Source organism: Schistocerca cancellata, chromosome 1 (genome assembly GCF_023864275.1).
Source record: "Schistocerca cancellata isolate TAMUIC-IGC-003103 chromosome 1, iqSchCanc2.1, whole genome shotgun sequence".
In the NCBI taxonomy this organism is placed as follows: domain Eukaryota; kingdom Metazoa; phylum Arthropoda; class Insecta; order Orthoptera; family Acrididae; genus Schistocerca; species Schistocerca cancellata.
In genome coordinates, this window is record NC_064626.1 from 334,544,989 (window position 1) to 334,566,192 (window position 21,204).

The window sequence follows — 21,204 nt, forward strand, 5'->3', positions numbered from 1 at the left end:
CTCTCTCTTCCTTACTAACCCTTTCTTCAACACTGTCTTCTGATGGTACTTTGGTTTTTGAGAATTTTGTGCAGATGTTTAGCATTTTAGGTTTCTTTTCATATCACGCTTGTAGTTAGCATAGGGGCTTCATGCTGTATTGTACATGCCTTTACATTTTGAGGATACTTTATAAGCTAGGTTCCTTAGCTATGTATTCCATCCGCGTACGTCAAATCATCTTTATCAAATTTGAAACTACCCGATGTCATTCTTATGGTCAGTCATAGTGCAGGAAATCTACTGGAACTGTAGCTACGGACGATAAAAAGTGAGCAGTCACGTCGCCCTCAAAATCTTCCTCCTCTCTTTAGGGCACAGAAATGAACGTTCCACATGAAGGAAGGTGTTGGAAATGAAGACCATGTTGGGGAATCAGTCCTAATGTTGTTAAATAATCATTATGGCATTCGTTGAAGTTACCCTGGTAAAACAAACTTCAGTAAGCGACGGGAATTTAAACCTTTCCCATTCAGGCTGCTCGTCCTTCGCTCTAGTCATTGTGCCATCTCATTTGGTTTTAAGGGATGCTGAAGAAGAAAAAATAGTATGCGGAATGTTGGTATGGACACTCCTCAACCAAAAATTATAACACAAAGTACTTGCATACGGCCAGCACGAAATGATACTTCAGTTTATGCGACCAGTAACAAACTATACTTAAATTTAGACATACCGATGAAACTACTGCATCTGGTTTCAATGTAGGCATTGCTATGAATTCATCTCCATCCGTTCTAAGAACTCTGACTTAGTTTGGACAGCATCACAACTTTTAATAATCCTTGCAAGAAATTCGTCTTAAACGCCAGTGGTATCTTTTAATCAGGCTTTTTACACGTTCCGCATGGCGTACGAACTGTCAGATCAAGTGAATGCGCTGTCCAACGAACAGGGCTTGATAACCAATCTTCAAGGAAGTTCTTAGTACGAAACTCACGATCACTGTAGAGTGTAGATCGAATAACGTGCTCTACCGTTCCGTGCTCACTCCTTACTGAAAATAAACACTGATCAATAGAAGCAATGATGCTTAATACACCAGCCAATCGTATTCTGGCTTGACATGTCAGCGCGTAACGCTGATCATCCACTTTTTGTTTGTGAGTTCTGGCTGAGCTCCGCCGTCGCCCGGCAACTATGTTGATTCTTAACTTTTGACATGGGAATTTCAAGAACGATGTGCCTTATCTCTTCCTGACACTTTCGAATTCTGTACGACAGTTTCTCACAGTGATGGAAACTCCCTCCAGAGAGATTCTAACTACGAGCCTAAGACTATGTAACCAGAAATATTCAATACTACCTTCTATCGCCCACCAGACCCATCTTCTGATTTAACCGAAAACTTTAGAGAAAACCTCAGTTCACTTGTACGTAAGTTCCCCAATCATACTGTAACCATCGTTGGAGACTTCTATCATCCAACAATTAATTGGTAAAATTATAGTTTTGTTAGTGGTTGGCGTGATGAGACATCTTGTGAAACTTTGCTAAATGCCGTGTCTGAAAGCTACCTAGAACAGATAGTTAGTAACGCCACTCATGATGGGAATAGATTGTATCTAATGGCTACAAATAGACCTCAACTCACGGAGGATGGCCAAATCGAAACTGGCATCAGTGTCCATGACATTGTTGTGGCAACAATGAGTACCAAAGCACAAAGGACAACTAAAACAAAGAGAAAGATAAATGTATACATCTTCAGTGAACTATATAAAAAATCAGTAGCATCATATCTCAATGAGGAACTTGAAACTTTCAGCACAGGGCAGGAGATTGGTGGAGGAACTCTGGCTCAGGTTTGAAAGAATAGTTGACCATATACTGGACAGACATGTATCTAATAAGACAGTTCATGATCAGAGGGAACCTCAATGATATACAGTCGCGTCGCTGTACATAAACTTCTAAAGAAACAGAGATTACTGCATAATAGGTGTAAAACAAAGCATAGGCTATAGATAGAGAAATGCTGAATGAAACGATTATTGCATAATAGGTGTAAAAGACAGTATAGGCTATAGATAGAGAAATGTTGGATGAAACACATTTAGCTGTCAAGACAGCAATGCGTGAAGTCTTGAGTGACTACGGCAGTATAATATTGTCAAGTGATCTTTCACAGAATGCAAAGAAATTCTGGTCGTATGTGAAGGCTGTTAATGGCACCAAAGTTAGTGTCCAGTCCCTAGTGAATGATACAGAAACAAAAGTGAGGGTAGGAAAGCAAAAGCTGAAATGCTTAACAAAGTTTTCAAATGTTCCTTTACAAAGGAAAACCCAGGAGAAGTGCCCTAATTTAATTCTCGTACCATTGAAAAGATGAATGAAGTACGTACTGGTGACAGTGGTGTTGCGAAACATCTGAAATCGTCAAAATTGAATAAATCTCCAGAAGGAGTCCTTGTCAGATTCTATACCGAATTTTCGGCTGAGTTAGCCCCTCTTTTAACTATAATCTATCGTAGATTCCTCGAACAAAGAACCGTCCTCAGTTCTTGGAAAAAGGCACAGGTCACACCCGTGTACAAGAAGGGTAGTAGAAGTGATCCACAAAACTACCATCCAGTATCCTTGACATCGATTTGTTGTAGAATCTTAGAACGTACTCTGAACTCAAATACAACGAGGCACGTTGAACAGAATGACCTTCTCATTGCCAACAAGCATGGATTTCGAACACATCGATCACGTGAAACCCAACTCGTACTTTTCTCAAATAATATACTCAGATCTTTGGATCAAGGCAGTCATGTAAATGCTGTAATTCCTGATTTCCGGAAAGTATTTTGCTGAGTACCACGCTTACGCTTATTGTCAAAAGTACGATCGTATGAGGTATCAAGTGAAATTTGTGATTGGACTAAGAACTTTTTGGTAGGGATGATGTAACATGTTATGTTGGATGGAGAGTAATTGTCACATGTAAAAGTAACTTCGAGTGTGCCCCAGTGAAGTGTGTTGGAGCCCTTTCTGTTCGTGTTGTAGATTGATGACTTTGCAAACAATACTAAAAGTAAAATCAGGCTTTTTGCAGATGATGCAGTTATCTGTAATCAAATCATATTGGAAAGAAGCTGCATAAATATTCAGCCAAATATTGATAAGATTTCAAAGTGGTGCAGAGACTGGCAACTTTCTTTAAATGTTTAGAAATGATAAAATTTTGCACTTCACAAAAAGGAAAACAAAGTAGAATCCTATGACTATAATATCAACGAGTCAGTGTTGGAGTCGGTCAACTCATACAAACATCTGGGTGTAGCTCTTTGTAGGAATATGAAATGGAATAATCACATACGTTTAGTCGTGGGTAAAGCAGATGATAGACTTCGGTTTATTGGTAGAGTACTGGGGAAATGCAATCAGACTACATAAAAGATTGCTTACAAATCACTCGTGCGACCGGTTCTAGAATATTGCTCAAATGTGTGGGACACGTACCAAGTAGATGTAACAGGGGATATTGAATGTATACAGAGAAGGGCAGCACGAGTGGTCATAGGTTTGTTTAATCCGTGGGAGTGTCTTAGAGATAGTGAAGAAACTGAACTGGAAGACTCTTGGAGATACATGTAAAGTATCCTAAGAAAATCTATTACTAAAGTTTCAAGAAACGGCTTTAAATGATTCCTCTAGCAATATACTAGAACCCCCTACGTATCGCACACGTAGGGATCGTGAGGATAAGATTAGGATAATTAGTACACGTATAGGGGCATTCAATCAATCATTCTTCCCGCTCTCCATAAGCTAATGGAAAAGGAAGAAATCTTAATAAATGGTATAGTGGTACGTATCTTCTGCCGTGCAACTCACGGTGGTTTGCAGAGTGCACATGTAGATGTAGAAGTAGTATCTTTTCTGTGAGAAGGCTTCAGTTGCGCGCAAACGGAGCACCCAGAAGAAATATTTTTCCATTATTTCTCCACTTTTCTTGAAATTTCGCAGTGACAGTTAGACCGAAAACTTAAATTGTCGTTTATAATATGAACGAGCCAGGACTCGTAACCACTGTGTGGTATAATAATATGCCTTTAAGTTCAAGAAAACGAGAAAATTGTTGTTACGTTATTCTGCCAGAGTTTAAAACAAAAATTCGCCAGCTGTATCATTGCTGTATAAAATTTACCCTGAGTCCGATTTTCTGTAACAGATTGCTTCAGTAGTGGTTAGAAAGTACAGATACTCGCAGAGTTATTTTTGTAGCGTTGGTTAATTAGTCCTACATTACATCCAACGCTAAAAATCGACCCTTGGATTCCAACCAATGATGAATTATTATCAGTGTCACACGTTTTTGCCTCCTCCTTCTCCTTATCCATTTGTTCTCACTCTGGAGGATTAGTTAGAATACATATATGTAAAAGTAGAATTAAAAAAAAAAAGAAGATTGGACCAGTAGAAAGGACGCACGCAATATAGTTACGAATTCAGTATGTAAATATTATGCAACTACAAAAGTGTGATTTATATGATGGTGAGTTCTGGCGTTACGATACTTATGTGTTGAATGATCTCCGTAATGGCTTCTTTAGTCCTATGCTGAGATTTGCAGATTGGGTGTGGTAGCCGAATCAGACGAGTATATGTGTATCTTGAAAAAATATACTCACGAATCTAGATATATACTCTACAAAATGCTCTGCACTGCATTTCATGCTATGTTTCCCACTGTAGCATCTCTAAGAGTTTCTTCCCGATCCATTTGTGTACTGAGCCCGGGGAGAATGACTACTTACTATCAGAGCTGTGATTAATCTCGACTTATCTTTGGCGTCTCTAGGGCCCCTATGAGACCCTTAGTATACTTCTAGATCTTTCCTTTAATACTGATTCTTGAAACTGTAAGTAGGTTATCAAGGGAGTAGTTGACGCCTGTCTTCACCCGTCCGTCGGTTCATTCGTTATGCTACCTCGTGGGTTAAGCAAACCTGTTATCATTCGCTCTGCCCTTCTTTGTACACGTTCAGTATTCCCTCTTAGTCCTTTCTGGTAGAAACTGACGGGGAGTCATCTAGTGAAACCGAAATAAAAATATGCCCCATGCAAGCGTTATAGACCATCTGGTCTTCTTAAGCAGTTTGGGAGATAGTGTGAGCAGTCCTCTTGGATTATTTGCAAATGATGCTGTCTTTTACCGCTACTGAATTCGTCAGAATATTAAAGCGAATTATAAAATGATTTAGTTCAGATAGTTGTATGGTGCGAAAAGTGGCAATTAATCCTGAACAATAAAATGTGTGAGGCCCTCCATATGAGACCTAAAAAGGCCGTCAAAATTTCGTTTATACGATTAGTCACACAAATTTAAATATTGTCGATTCAGCAAAATACCTGGCGATTACAATTAAGAACTTAAACTGAAGCCGTCACACAGAAAACGTGTACGGGAAGGTGAATCAAAGACCGTGTTTTATTGGTACAAGAGAAGGTGCAACTACTAAAGAGATTACCTACACTACGATAACCCGTGCTCTTCTGGCGTACTGCTGTGAAGTATGGAATCCTTACCACACATTACTGACGGCGCTCACTGAGGAAGATAAAAGAGGGAGAGATAGTTACAAACATTACAAGCAAAGTTCGTTGCAGCATATTTTTCACGAAATTTCAATCAGCAACTTTATCCCTCGACTGTCAAAATGTTTTTGAGGCCCATCTACAGTTAGTTACATGTTCCAAGAATCATTCGAATGATTTTTTTTATCGAAATGATATGTAATGAGTCGGTTTACAGAACAAGCATACATGATTATTTTTAACATTGATGAACATACACTTAAAAACTAGTGTATTTTTTACAGGTTGCTATTTTTTAAATGAAAAATCGTCTATGGCATAGAGGGAGTCGTCCAAAAGAAATTATTTTCGTTTAGATTTTAAACTTGCTTTGCTACCTGTCAAACATTGTCTACTGTTGGGCGAATGATCAAATAGTTCTGTTGCTGAATATTGATCTCCTTTCTGTGCCACTGGTAGCTTTAATAACGAGTAATGAAGCTCATTTTTTTTCGTCTAGTACTGTAGGTATGGACATCACTAATCTTCCCCCATGATGAAGAACTATAAACGTCGAATTTCATTCGGTAATATGTGTGTTGTGAAGGTACAGTTAAAACGTCTTAACTCCTTAAAGATGGCTGCAGGTGAGCACCACATGTTTTTCTTACTGCTCGCTCTTCTGTAATCAGTAAATCCTTCCTAAGTGATGAGTTATCCATAAAATTATCCATAAGACATTATGCAAAATATGTTAAGAATATGATTCGTTTATTTCCAAGACTAGCAGTTATATGAAAAGGAAAAGTAACTGAACATAATTGTTTTAGCAGTTCAGTAATACGCTTTTTCCAGTTCAAGTTTTCATCAGTATGCACCTACAAAAATGTGGAGCATTCTGCCCTGTTTACTTACTCCTGTTCGCATGCTACACAGATGTTGGTCTAATTCTGTTTGTGGTACAGAACCGACAATAGTGTGTTTCTTCAAAATTGAGGGAGAGACCATTTTCACAGAACCACTTAATAATTCCTTGAAAAGCAATATCAACAATCTCTTCTGTTGCTTTATCTGTAATGGGATTTATAAAGCAACGTAAGTATCGTCTGCAAAAAGTACCAATTCTGCTTGATGAATGTTAAGTGGAAGGTCATTCACAATAGGAGTGGATCCAAAATTGTACCTAGTGGCACTCCTCTCGTGAGTTCTCCTCCGTCAGTACTATTTTCTCTTCTTCCAATATTTTTTAATTATTCAACGCAACTTTTTGTTTTGGGTTTGTTAAATATTATTCAAATCAGTCGTTTGTAAAACCATCAACTCCATAAACTGAAAGTTTTTCTGTGAGACTTGCGTGATCTACACAATCAAACGCCTTGAAAATATAAAAAAAAATCAACTGGTTATTGTCCATTATTCAATGCCATTTATATTCGATGAGTGAATGTCTAATGAGCATTCTCCGTAAAAACCTTTTTGGAGTCCATATGGAAAAATGACCTTGACGATAAAGTAAATCACAAGTAAAGATTTAGTTATTTATTTTGCTCACGTGCCATTCGAGAGTGGAAAATTAGAGAAATGGTCTGGAACTGGTTAGGTACGAACTTTGCAAGAAACTTGAGAATGAACTGCAGAGTAATCACATTGACAGAGATATATGTGTCCCACGCTCTTCAATAATATTCTGCGATACGTCGCATGAGTGTTTTGTAATCAATCTTCTTCGAAGACTGAATTTTTCCAGTGTCTTAGCAATGAACCGAAGTCTGCCATATGCTTTACCGGCGACTGAGCCTGCGTGATCATTGCATTTCATGTCCTCACAAAATGTTGCACGAATTGGAGTATGAGCGAAACATCTGAGAGAGAGAGTCGTAGTTATTGTTGATAGGTGGCACTTGGTGTGTAGAGGTCTCATTTTAGCGTACAGCTATAAAGGATGGGGACCGCAGGATGAGCAAACGGAGGATACAGGTGGTGGACAAAAATATGGAAACACCAGAAACACAACACATTGCGATGTTCTTTATGGTTTTTAAGGAAATGTATGCCATTTTTTTGCGAAATAAGAGCAAGTTCAGAAAACTGCGATGTAGGTGGATAGCGATCACGCACCGTTTTGGCTACAAAGGCTCAGTAATACTGAGATCTGGTGACTGTGATAGCCAGAGCAGAAGCGACAATTAATTCTTTAGCTCACAAAACCAGTTCTGGATGATGCGAGCTGTGTGAATGGGGGCTCTGTCTTCTTGGAACATATCATCACCATTCGCGAACGAACACTGTAGAATGGGATGGACCTGATCAGCCAAAATAGTCACTCAACGCTTGGCAGTAACGAGGCTTTGCAGAGTAAGCATAGGGCCCGTGGAATATCACGAAGTGGCTGCCCAAATCACCACCAAACCCCTGGCATGTTTCAGTCTTGGGATGTAAACTCGGCCAGGAGATGGAAACAGTGTGAAACAAGACTCATACGAACAAATTACTTCTTCCGATTGCTCCGCAGTCATGTTTTATGGCTTCGGCCCCTCATTTTCCTGTTACGGGCAATTGCATCAGTGATATGTGGTTTTCGAATTTCAGCTGGCCGGGCAGTTCTTCGCTTCTGGATGTCCCTTTCTGTTCTTCTGATGCCGACAGTGGTCGTGAACGCGACATTCAGTTCTGCAGTGATTTTTGCAGCTGGCGTCCTCTTATTTTTCCTCACAATTCCGTTCAATGAGCGTGTACTTTAACACTCAAGACACACTTTCGTCCGCGTTGCGACTTACCAGATGATGTTCTTCCGCTTTCCTTGTATGCCGTATCTCTTGAAAAACAAAACTTTTTCTCTATCCTGGGTACGGAAGCACCCACCATAAGAGCACCGACAATTTTCCCACTTTCGAATTCACTTAGCTCCGACGTAACGCACAGAGAGCTGTTCTGATCATGACTTGACACTTGTAACGTATTGAGCACGTAGCACAGGTACCATTCGTGGTCAATACAACAACGGCATCTGCAGGCTCGGTTAGAATCTGTGTTTACGCTCTAGCATGCATTTCTCGCCGTATTTTCATATTTTCGTGCAACTCTTGTATGACGGTTAGCGTTGGCGGCAGAGCACCGCTGGTGAGGTTACGTCCTGATGTCGTGATGTGTTACAGAGGTGGCCCTGGGGCGCATGTGGAGCGTGAAGCGGCCGGTTAAGGGGCACGCGGCCGGCTCGCAACATCCACCCAGCACGCTGTGCTCCTCCCTGCAGAACGAGCAGCGCTTGTTGTCGTGGCCGCGCCCCGTAACATTTTCCTCCTCGGGGCTACAGTCTTTGTGTTTGCTTCAGACCAAAACTTCAGGATAGTTACTGCCTTATTCTAGCACAATGAAATTTAAAATTAAACTCTTTGTGTTGTTTTCTTTTATTTGAAATAGTGTCGAGCCCGTTGGTCTAATCATAAAGCTTGTGCCTGGAAAACCGAGACTGAATCGTGGCCGAACCACGGAAATTTTCGGGCTGCCTTTACCCTGGCCTTCATCTCTCAAAGATGTGAAGGATCGCCAGTAACGAAATGTGGTTCAGATTCTACGTTAAACGTGAGGTTCTGTATCTCCGCTTGAATAACTGGGGTGCATTAGAGAGAAGCAAATGGCCGAAGTGGTGACCAGTTGAGAGACTTGCACCCGGCCATTGACTCACACGAAATTATCACTATTTGAAAAGGGCTGCTAAGGTCAGTGTTAGTGAACGACGTGTTCAATTTGGGCAGATCAGTATCTCTGGAAAGAAAATACTTTTTTTGTAAATAAAATGCGATTTGACTAAAGTATTCAATCTGATTCCACTTTCAATAAATGACAAAGCAGAGCAGGGCTATGTTTTGCTGATATAAATAAAGTTACTGTATGTCAACACAGGAGAAGAGTCCGCCCCCGGTAGCTGAGTGGTCAGCGCGACATGCTGTCAATCCAAAGGGCCCGGGTTAGATTCCCGGCTGGGCCGGAGATTTTCTCCGCTCAGGGACTGGGTGTTGTGTTGTCCTAATCATCATCATTTCACCCCATCGGCGCGCAAGTCTCCGAAGTGGCGTCAAATCGAAAGACTTGCACCACGCGAACGGTCTACCCGACGGGAGGCCCTCGTCACACGACATTTCATTTCATTTCAGGAGAAGAGGGGTGAGGGGAATTAAAGAATGATTGTTTAGAAAACAGAACCGTAACAAAAATTCGCAGAACAACGTTATGACAGTAGGCAAAGTCTGGACCAAACGAAGAAAATTTTCCAGCAAGAGACATCCATTTGCATCAAACACTTGCCTTCAAATGAGCAAGCTTCTGGAACTGCACTTCAGAGAATATCATTCTAAAGAAGTGGCGCAAAGAAAAGAAACGGTCGAATTTTTTGAATCCCTGGGCTAATACTATGTAACGACATGAAAATGACCAGAAACATGAATCTCATTAACAGGGAAAATGAATACATAATTTGGATTTGTTGGGAGTGTTCACGGAATGTACGCTATATGTAGATAAAAAAGCTTAAGAAACTACAGAGTTTGAAACAGGGTGCCGTATGAGTTAAAAATTAATTTTACATATTGGAAATGAGATGATATAAGGAAAAATAGGAGCTGAACGAAGTGTCTTGAACCCGAAAGAAGCCACGACAGGTCCGCAGGCTATATACTGAAATCTCCTTACTTTTCGCTCGACAGAGCACTAGAGAGAGAGAGAGTGGAATGGTAGCGGGAGAGCAAAGATGGCAACCTCTGACAAAGATTGTTGAAGGAGTTTAGTGTAATAGGTGCGCAGAAATCAAAAAATTTGCACAGATTTGGAAGTGGTGGATGGCAACTACCAATCGAAAGACTGGTGATACTATTTATGGTAGATGTTAACTAGACGTATTCCTTCTATTACAGTTGTCATTTTTATTTCTGTACTTACTTGTATTTCGACTATTCCTATCAGGTGTAGTTTAAACTACTCCAGCACTTAGTGCGTCAAACAGAACATACTCGTAGATCAATAACACTGCAGTCTTCAGTACGTTATTTCTATACAGTTACATCGCGGGGAAGAGACTTCGATGTCAGCTTATGCCTGTGCCTAACTTGAAAAAATGATGCGCTCATCGCTGAAGTGTTTGTACAATTCCTATTACTATGAGAGCACTATTATGGTTCATATTAACGCATAAGACAGCGTGTGTAGGGTGATGAAAGACGACAAAGCGTGCATAGGGGTACGCTTTCCACATTACATCACGCGCGTTGGCCAAGAGGGAAAGTGTGAGGCCCGCTGATAACGTGGGCTACCCCCTGGGGTTTCTGATTACTCCGGACCTCCCGCCTCACATATATTTCTCCGATAAAGAAGACATTACGTTTCAGGGAATTATTATCTACCGCGAATTGTACAAACACTTCAGCGATGAGTGCATCATGTCCTTTGAAAACAATTTCAGTTTTTTTTTCCCCAACGAAAGAACGTTTATTTCGTTGAAAACTTCTTATAACTTTATAAGTACGATCATAATCGAAAAAATTAAAACATAAGTATGTACTCCTACACCGACTAATTACATAGAACAGTGTGAAAGCCACACGAAATTAAGACGAGTGTTTTCCAATAACAGACTAAGATGGGTTCCATTGTTCATAGTAAACAGACGCCGACCTGCATACATTCCAGCTTACATTTGCAGGGAATGACGTTTCAGGTTTATTTCGTTCCCTAACTGGTACTCGTAAAACTCTAAAACTAAAAAGTAGCTCTCATACTGTGAAAAAGCGTAATTTACGGATCTGTTAAGCTAGTGAAGATGAGCAATAAATGTGAGCAAATACAGATTTAAAACATACTGTATCTCACAAAGTGCACACCCATCACGGGGCTTCAATCTCCATTTGATGTAAATATTGCTTAATAATAGTAACTGGAAAAAGTCTCGAGTTCAACTAATAACAAACTTTTTGCGAAGCGCGTATTGTACCTTGTTAAAACTCAGAAAACGTGACATTAATGGCACGTACACAAACACCTTGTTGGATCCAACAGCAAATAGATGTAGAATAAAAGAAATGTGTTCGGGGGATCATAAATGGTTTGTTTTCGTTTCCTAAGGATGTATGTGTCTCATTTCAGAAATGCAGGCACCTGCTTAAAGAAATTCTTGTCCTATTCCTGTGTGTCACTGAATGTGCCGAAGCAACGAAGGATTTATCTGTTGAAGGCTAATTCCGATATCGTTTCTAAAGGACAAGACAAATTCCTAGAAATACCGATAATGTTTTACTGCTGTCGCCAGAATCTGAATATGACTATTAAAGGACATGAATTAAAACAGCTGCTTAGTAATGGAGCTATTCCTTAATTATATCGCTTTTCAACCTATTCTGTGGAAATAAAATTTGATGTTATTATTTCATTCTTTTGTCCCTGTTAATATTATTTCAGCTTCGTTACGTTATCTTGCTTCTGGGCGGAAATGCAAAGACCGACCAGTTACCGATTTGTGACTGGATCCAATAACGCTATGAAATACAAATAATTATTATATGTGAGGAAACAAAACTTAATGACGCGGTAATTTCATTTGTGAGTTAACTGAGTGTCCAACAGCTGATGGATTACAAGAAAATTGATTATATATAACATGAGGTACTGCTTAAGAATACTTGTAGCACATACTCGGGAATAGTGTTTAACTCTGAGGGGTGAAGTAGCAGTAGGTTCCATTAATTCGCCTAACATTGCGAGAGTGTAGCTTTCCGTGAACTTTGCTGTCTTCAATAGAACTTCTGCAGTTATGTGAGTGCGTCGTCAAGTTTTTATGTACACCAGTACCTATACAGCGTCCGTAATGTTTGTCTATAACACAACATGATGAAGTATTCAAGTACACGAAAATGGTTTTTTGAACGCATAATATTCCTATAAAGCAGATCAACAATGATAATTAATAATACGAGTTGTATGAAAAACGGCAACTGCCTCGAAAAATTTCATAATGTTCAAGGGATAACTAGGAATGTATGTAATTCCATGCATGCCCCTTATCTAGAGGTTGCAAGGATAAAGTCAGATTACTTACTGCACGTACATAGGGACGTAAGTGTCCGTAGTTTGACGTTAGTGTATCGACTGCGAAGAACGGTTAACAGTGTGATGCTCTGGAAACGTTTTTGCTCTCCTATATGACGTAAATTAATATTAAACTCACACATTGCACTGCACTCAGTACCGAAAAAGAGTTTATTGGGGCAGGAAACGATTCTTTAATGAATTTTATGTTTAACTTTTTGAACTGGAGGCTAATATGATTGTTGATCAAATTTGTAGAAATTTATTGTGTCATTGGAGACGGAGGAAATAGTCAAATTGCAAGGGGTATCGTAAAAGTAGGATGATATACATAAGATAACCGGCAGGAAGTGGAGAAGAAAAGAATGATGTAACCGAAAGACACGTGAATAACAGAGACTGCGGTAATAAAGTTATGTGGAGAGCGGTGCTGAGCGTCGTTCACGAGTGCAAGCTGAATCATGCTCGCCATGACATATGAAGTGTGGACGCTGAGTTCTTTGAACTATTGCAAGAAGGAGGAGCACTCATAGTTCTAAGCGCGCTGTTCCCAGCGCGTCCTGGCCGACCCAGTTGGCGTATAGCGGCGCCCGCATCCCAGCGCGGAGCAGCTTTCGCTGACAGCACCAGCTTGCTGCGTCCATCGAAACGCGTGCTAAGCCGCGAACGTAGGACCGGATTCCTACTGTAATTACCCCTGGTCGTAGACACTGGAGGTATAATTTTACACCGATTCGCCAGAAGCGGATGTAGAGCCGAGGCCAAGAGAAGAGCACTTACGTTCTTGACAGGGTACTGTGAACGACTTCTTTTCCATCATCAGAGCTGTATTAGGAATTTGAAAATAAAACTGAGCAGCTAAGTATTAGAAGTGGATAAAGTAAGCTAGTGCAGAGGTCCTCCATCATGAGGCAGCCTGCACATGGAAGAAATTTTCATTTTCAGTAGTTGGCCGACAAGAATAGACTCGCGGATCACCAAGCTATGCACCAATGTCGGGTTTCGAACCTCTCCGGCGTTTTTCAGGTAGTGTGAGGACTTACCACACTGTTGATGGTGATCCACCCGTTGGGTAAAAACGGTAAGCTCGACGTCTTACTGGTGCTCTGCATGACGAGTAGGTAATACGCCAGCACCATGTTCCCTCTCTGCCTTCTATATCTCATAGTCATCAAAACAACACTACACTCTACAGGGAATCATCACAGGCAGCTACCCGAAACAGTTACAATTACGGCACAAAACACGCTCTGCTAACTAAAACCAATAACATTAAAATTGGTTCCATTACATGCTGGGCGCCTGGTAAAGCAACCGGTTATGAATTTCTTGAAATAAGACAGTCTGGGTTGCAAATTGTTTTTATCTATTTATTGGCAATGACGCGTCTCGCATTTGTGGGATACTTTCATATTAACTTAAGAGGTAAAATGGTGAACCGACATCTATAGGCCGGCCGGAATGGCCGAGCGGTTAAAGGCGCTACAGTCTGGAACCGCACGACCGCTACGGTCGCAGGTTCGAATCCTGCCTCGGGCATGGATGTGTGTGATGTTCTTAGGTTAGTTAGGTTTAAGTAGTTCTAAGTTCTAGGGGACCACAGCAGTTGAGTCCCATAGTGCTCAGAGCCATTTGAACCCATTTGACATCTATAGTTCAACGCCAGCGTATGGCTGGCGATGTTTCCTCATAATTTTTATCTTAATGCCACATGCTGACATTAAAGCACAGATGTTAGCTCAACGCCGCGGGGGGTAGCCGTGCGGTCTAGGGTGCCTTGTCACGGTCCGTGCAGTTTCTCCCGTCGGAGGTTCGAGTCCTCCCTCGGGCATGGGTGTGTGTGTGTGTTGTCCATAGCGTAAATTAGTTAGATTAACTAGCGTGTGGGCGTAGGGACCGGTGTCCTCCGCAGTTTGGTCCCATAAGACCTTACCACAAATTTCCAAATTGTTAGCTCACCACATTACTTCATACGTCAATCTGAAGATGCCGTACAAGGATGAAATGTGTCATTACCAGTAAATGGATAAAAACAATTTGCAACCAAGACTTTTTTATTTCAACTAATAGTACTTCTCGATTTAGGTAGCTGAACCCTAGAAGATTTCCCAGCTAATAATGCCATGCCTTTGTAAATTCATATATTTACCGCCCCATCATGATATAAAATACATAAGATAACTGGCAACTCTGCCGTCCTGCACGGGACTTTCTTAGACACAATAGGTCACATTATGCTGAATTCTTTACATCAAGGAAAAACAATCTACTACTTGAGGAAGGCCACTAAAACACCACCGAAACGTGAGTTACTTCAGTTATTTAGGAAATTTAGTGAAGCACATGGTTTTCTTGAAGTGGTATGAACATCTGACATTTCATTTGTCACCTCCATGCTCCTGAAATGTGACATAGCCTTAATAAGGGCCTCACTTCGGCGAGAAAGAATCTCCACAAGTTTCTTAAGATATTCCATATCCACTTGAAGCTGTTCTTTGATGTTAGAGATCTCGTAGAACTATCAGACTGCTGGGATGTTGATTGCTACGCTTCACCCGTTGTTCCAGATAGTCTCAGACGTTTCCAGTGATATTTAGATCGTGTGATTAAGCGAGCCAGTAGAAGTGCGATATGATGCCTCAGCATTCATCATACCAGAAGCGTCTGTGTACAGCCCTATGAATACGGTTGTTGTTGCCTTCTACAGCAAGTGTGTCCACAGCACACTCATCAAGAAGATGTAGAAGACTTGGTCACCGGCAATGCTGAAATAACCTAGTTCGTGTTCATGGTAACACGATTCCAAGTCATGGCGAGAAAATCGCTTCCAAGTATCAGCAAACCACGTCCGACCCAACTACTCCACCCACACAATGCAGGTTAACCGCCTCACTGGATCGTCAGTGGAGTCGCCAGCGCGCATCATTTGAACAGATACAAAATATTTACTTGTCGAACCACACTAAGCGTCTCCAGTCAACGACTGTCCAGTTTTCATGGTGTTTGGCCCATTGAAGGAGTTAATGTGCCGCTGCCAGTAATGGAAATTTTGCGAGATACACGCCTCCAAATGTCCAATGAAAGCTGTTTCCATCGTAATGTTCACTTCGAATCTCTTCGAGACAGACCTGCATTCACTGGCACCATCAGTTCCTGTCGGTTTTGAAACTGATTGTCATAGACAAGGCGTGACTCTTACGTGACTGCGTGTGGGACACCATGCTTCGTATACAAATTGGACAATACGCTTTGATACATCAACAAATCAGACACCTTCATTCACGGTGTTGTTGTGGGCACATCTAAACACGATAACATTTTGTGCCATTCTGTCACGTTTCCTAGTCGATCCATCTTACTGCGCTCATGTAGCCGACTAAAACACACAAGCACATAAATCTTCGCGGCCATGACCTATTCGGTTGTTGAGGATTATACAGTCTAAACCGTTCCATCGTGTCTAGTGCGCTCTTTTAAGGCACTACTTATATTTTGTCCTGTGAGATAAGTCCTTGAGGTAAGACGGTTGCAATGACAATCGAATCGAAACTAAATTCACTAGCTTCCAAAATGCACAACTACTCTGTGTGTGTAACAAGCAAGACTTGCGAGAAAAAGATGTGCAGTCAGTTGCTCGTTTGCACGACCGGGGGGGGGGGGGAAGGTGTGGATTAGTTGCGCCACGGAAATGAGGAAACATAAGTGTCACTGTTAAGCGGAGGATACAAGCTGTTTGAAGGCACGAAAGACAAGTGACGTGTTTGCCTACTGGTGTCTCGGTCGCCACCTGGTCCTGGGAGCGCGAGGCGAGTTCTGGGAGCGGCCCGACCCAACCTGGCCAGCAAGTGTCACGTGGGAATGACGCGGCCGCACTCTTCAAGAACACAGCATCGCCTAGAGCAGCGCCCGCGGCGTTCCAGGGGGAAAAAACAGTGGCCGCGGATGTGACCACACGCATCGGCCCATCTGCGTATCCAGGCTGTTTGGTCGTGCCCGTTCCACTCAAGCCACGGATTAGGACCTAAAGATACCGTGAGGAGCTCCACATTTTTTTCCAGCGTAGATAAACCTCCAGCGCCGACACTGCCCCCATTCTCCCTGAATCACTAGGTCGAGTACCAACTTTGCTTTCCTACCGCTACCCAGTATGTGTCATCAACTATCAAGTACCTGCTAGAAATATGATGCTAGCACCAGTGCAAATCCGGTCGAATGATAATGAGGACGAGTTGGTCCTCTCCTTCTGAACCACGCTGTGTTGATTATACGCGACAAATGTAGGCAACTAAATCGTCAGAAACTTCAAGGTTAGGCATGGCCATTGAGGAAATATCCCGTGTTCTCTAGTCCTTCTATGACTCATCTCTGATGTTACATAAAGACTGTACTCCTATATCTATTTGAATGACACTCAGAAGTGTCTGACACAGGTATCTGCATTCACTGAAATATACGTGATGAGTTGATAATGATGTGCTAGTATCAGTGTAAATCAAAATACAATTATGGAATACCACGGTTAGGAGACTGATTTAATAATACCTAACACCAACTTTCTCTTTATGCTTACATATGCGTTCTGATTTTCCTTATCTTCGCGTTACGCATTGTACACGATAGTTGTAATGAGTCCAAGAATACATTCGGAACTTCTTGAATCCTTGCTGCTTTTCTCTTGAGGAATGCAGCCTATTTTCTGTCATTTCTTACTAGATATCTTACATGACACGACCACAGAAGCTAAACTGACAGAGTAAATTTAGGAGCGATACTTGAATTTATTCCATCTACTTTTTCAACTACACCTTTTAGACGAACAGCGTTTAAAAATAGTTCAAATCCAATAACGCTGATTGTTGGTTTGACCCGCCTGAGACTGTCATTGAGACGTTGAAAGAACTGAGCTGGCAGACTGTTGAAGAAATACGGAAACTAGCCCCAAGAATACTAACAAAGTTTCAAGAACTGGCTTGAAATGACGATTCTAGGAATAAAGTGCAATCTCCTACATACTGCTTGAGGACAAGAACACATTAACTGCAGCACGCACAGAGACATTTAAACAATCCTTTTTCCTGCGCTCGGTTCGTCAATGGTAATAATGCTAATGCTAATAACAGGTAAAGTAGGGTTACCATCTGCCCTGCACTTTACAGTGATTCGTATAGACGTAGATGTAGAAACTCTGTCTTAGACCATTTTATGACAGAAAATACGTACTTGTTTGAATATAAAAGTACTGATGGTTCTTGTGATGCTGTTAGGATAGAAAGGTACATCAGTACAACATAGGATACACTAATATTGGATAACCATTCTGCAGCGCCGTCGCCTTTATTACTCGATAGATGGATGTATGAAAACTAGACACGTAAGTTACATTTTGACGAAATAAGGACTGACTATAAGCTTCTCAGAGTGCAATATATCAGCAGTGATCAGCTATCAACATTTTTTGTTTCATATTTTCTTAATATTCATGAAGTATATCGAACGAGAAATGACTAAAATTGATGTCCTGCGGAAACAGCGAAACGAAATAGTCGTGCCTTGAATGACAAACGACTCGAGGACACACTATGAATAAATTCGTGGCATCAAGTAACATAATTTTTTCGAATGTCTAAACCGAGAACCGAGTTCCACACAAGATCGAACTGTGTCATGACATCTTCTTTTGAGTGACATTCATCTTGTGGATATGATGTATCATTGGTATTTTTGACAATTTAGGAAGACGTATCATCACATTAAGCCTTTAGCAGTAGTACGAAATCAGTTTCGACATGTATACGATCAAAAATTATTTTCTCTTGTGAACTCTTACCACAAAATTTAAGAAAGACCACAGCCATAAAGTCAAAGTTGATGGGTTGTGTATAAGTAAAGAATTTAACTACTTGACTAGGTTGACTTTGAAGTTTAGTGCGTGTGAAAGAGCAGTCGTAAGTGTCAACTGAAGTCGGCTATAATGTCCGAAGAACCGGCAACGATTTATTTAGGTTACGTTCTTGTTCCAGCGTTAACTGCCGAAGTTATGTCGTCTTGCTAGCTCTAGGTGTGCCGAGCATTAATTCCCTTAATATAATATGAGACATTCCGGAGGAATATTACAGCACCCACTTTTTAGTCCCCCTTGTAACGGACGCAATTGGGCGAATGCCAGACGGTAACCGTGCCTGATGCGTATCGCCGCTGTTTAACACGATACAGTCCTGCATGTCTCTACCACTTTCTCTCTTGACATAGGTAAATTCTGACGAAAAGTGAGACAGTTACAAATGTGGTATTATATAGACGTAGCAAACGTCATTACCACTAGCACAAGGAAGAGAAGCGAGAATAATTTAAGCGGAAACAGAATTCAGGCGCGCAGGATAGAGTTTAGCGCTGTGAAGCTATCGAGGTAATTTAGAATATGCACAAGAAAATTGTACAAAGACGTCGAGAAATACAACCTTGAAAAAACTGTGCTAGCATTTTCCTGAACTGATTTATGGAACGGCGGAACATTCGTATCGTGATGGCCGCGCTGAATCCTGGTCCTCTCGAATATGAGTTCAGTGCTTTAACCACTGCACCAAGAAGCTCTGTCGTTATTACGGGTAGGAAAACACGAAACAACGGACAGAAATACAGTTCCATGCGAAGGCGATTGAATCTCTAATAGAAATGAGCTTACATACAAAATACAAAGTCTAGGATTTTATGTTCAATGTGCGACCGCAGTTCTCTCCTGTCGCAGTTGTTTTTAATTGTTTTATCGACTGTCTTTCATTATCTCCATCGTTCATATTTCGAAAGGCATTTACATGACAAACATGGGTATGTTCTTAAATTTTGTTTACAGAACACTGAATAGAATATAAAATCGAAATATTCGTTCCATCTGTTAACGTATCTGAAGTTTTAATTTTACGACGATGTTAATGTAACGTCAGCATAGAAACCGAGCCCACTGAAGATGCAGCGGTATCTCGCTTGGGCACGGACTATCCTCTCAAATGGCTATCGTTCACGACTTCGTAGAAAGAGAATTTGACAGAAATGCAGGAAGTCTGTGTCCTTTTCACAAATTTCCGTCCGACAACGTAATAAACATTGCGAAAAATTGACGTAATAAAGATGCTTTGCGCAAGATTATAGATCTGATCGACCCGCCCTTTTGATCGTGTTTAAAACTGGCAGCCCGTTGCCAGGTTACCCAGAAATACAACTTCACTCCACAGCAAGAAACGCATCGCTGAGAAACATCTTTGCCACCGGCTCGACATTGGGGCAGCAGCGCTGCTCCACAGACCTTCCCATTTCATTAGAATGAGAGCGGCGACACTGAAACCTTAATAGCACCTGCCGGCCACTGCTGGGGAACGTAAAAGCGCTCGCATGTTATTACGGCAGCTGCGCTACGCGTAAATCGGCCGCCGCGGCAGTGACACGGGGCGAGCAGTAGCCGCCGCTTTATGGCGCCATATTTTGCCGCTGGTAACGTCCCTGTTTCGAGGTCAGGCCGCGTTGCGGCAAAGGCGATCGCCTCGCCTTCCCCCAGCGTCCGGCTGCGGCGCCATGATCTCGTTTCCTGTAACACGAGAAATCTAGCTTCCCTCCTCTCCATTCCCAATCCGCGAGACTCGCTGTCACCACAAACGCCTTTTGCCTCTCCTAATCCCATGCCGACAGCTGCAAGTCCTCCTCATTAAAATATAAGGCCGCAACACCATTGATACGGCCCAAATCCGTAACGAGACGTCAAGGCGTGCGGCTCGGACTATTACGAGTGTAGAAAACAGAACTTCACCACGCGTAACAGTTCAGGTTTGACAACACTGACAATGGCTTCGGCGAACAGTCAGACAACTGAAAGCTGAAATTAATTGGTTGCGCTCACATGTGAGTGCTACGAAAATAGTGTATGTCCAAACTACCTCATCATATCACGCTAAATACCTGTTGTTCATTTACAGACAATGTAAACATAAAAATTCGTCCTCATTACAACACAAAATCATTTAACGACAACACGTGTCCAATGGCACGCTGACACGCACTTCTTAGACATACACGAACATAGTTAATCGAAAAATTAATGTACGTGATACTTCGAAGTTGACGTTTGTAAGCGATAAGTAGACGACTGACGGATCTATCATAGTGTTACTCTGAGAAGAATTGAAATACTTTTGTCTGCCCACCTCCCATCTGAACGGTCATTATATCTGATTGATATCCAAAGAACCCGTGTTCAGTCGCCAGTACTGCCGAGGATTTTTCCTAGGAGAGAAGACTGAACGGGAATGTGGATTGGCAAGGCGGGGGGGGGGGGGGGGGGGACAAGCGGCAATCAGTCTTGCCATCATGTCCGTGGAGTACTAATCGAAGCACTTTGTGTAGAGTGACTGGGTAATTTATTGTCTTTCTGTTCTCAGATGTCTTCTGGTATTGCATGCGATCGAACGGGGAACGTGGCTGGTCGTCCAATTCTTGAGTGTTGATCTGTAGGGAAATATGGCTCTAGTTCAAACCACGTAAACATCTACCATGCTATAGTGCCATGGTGGCCTTAGTTGTAGTCTGCTAGCAAGA

At 41.6% G+C, this 21,204-nt stretch overlaps 1 protein-coding gene across 1 annotated transcript in view; it reads left to right on the top strand.

Moving 5' to 3' along the window:
- The window catches only part of LOC126173411 (uncharacterized), a 128,304-nt gene that overhangs the window by 79,735 nt on the left and 27,365 nt on the right, over window positions 1-21,204 (top strand). The window lies entirely within an intron of this gene.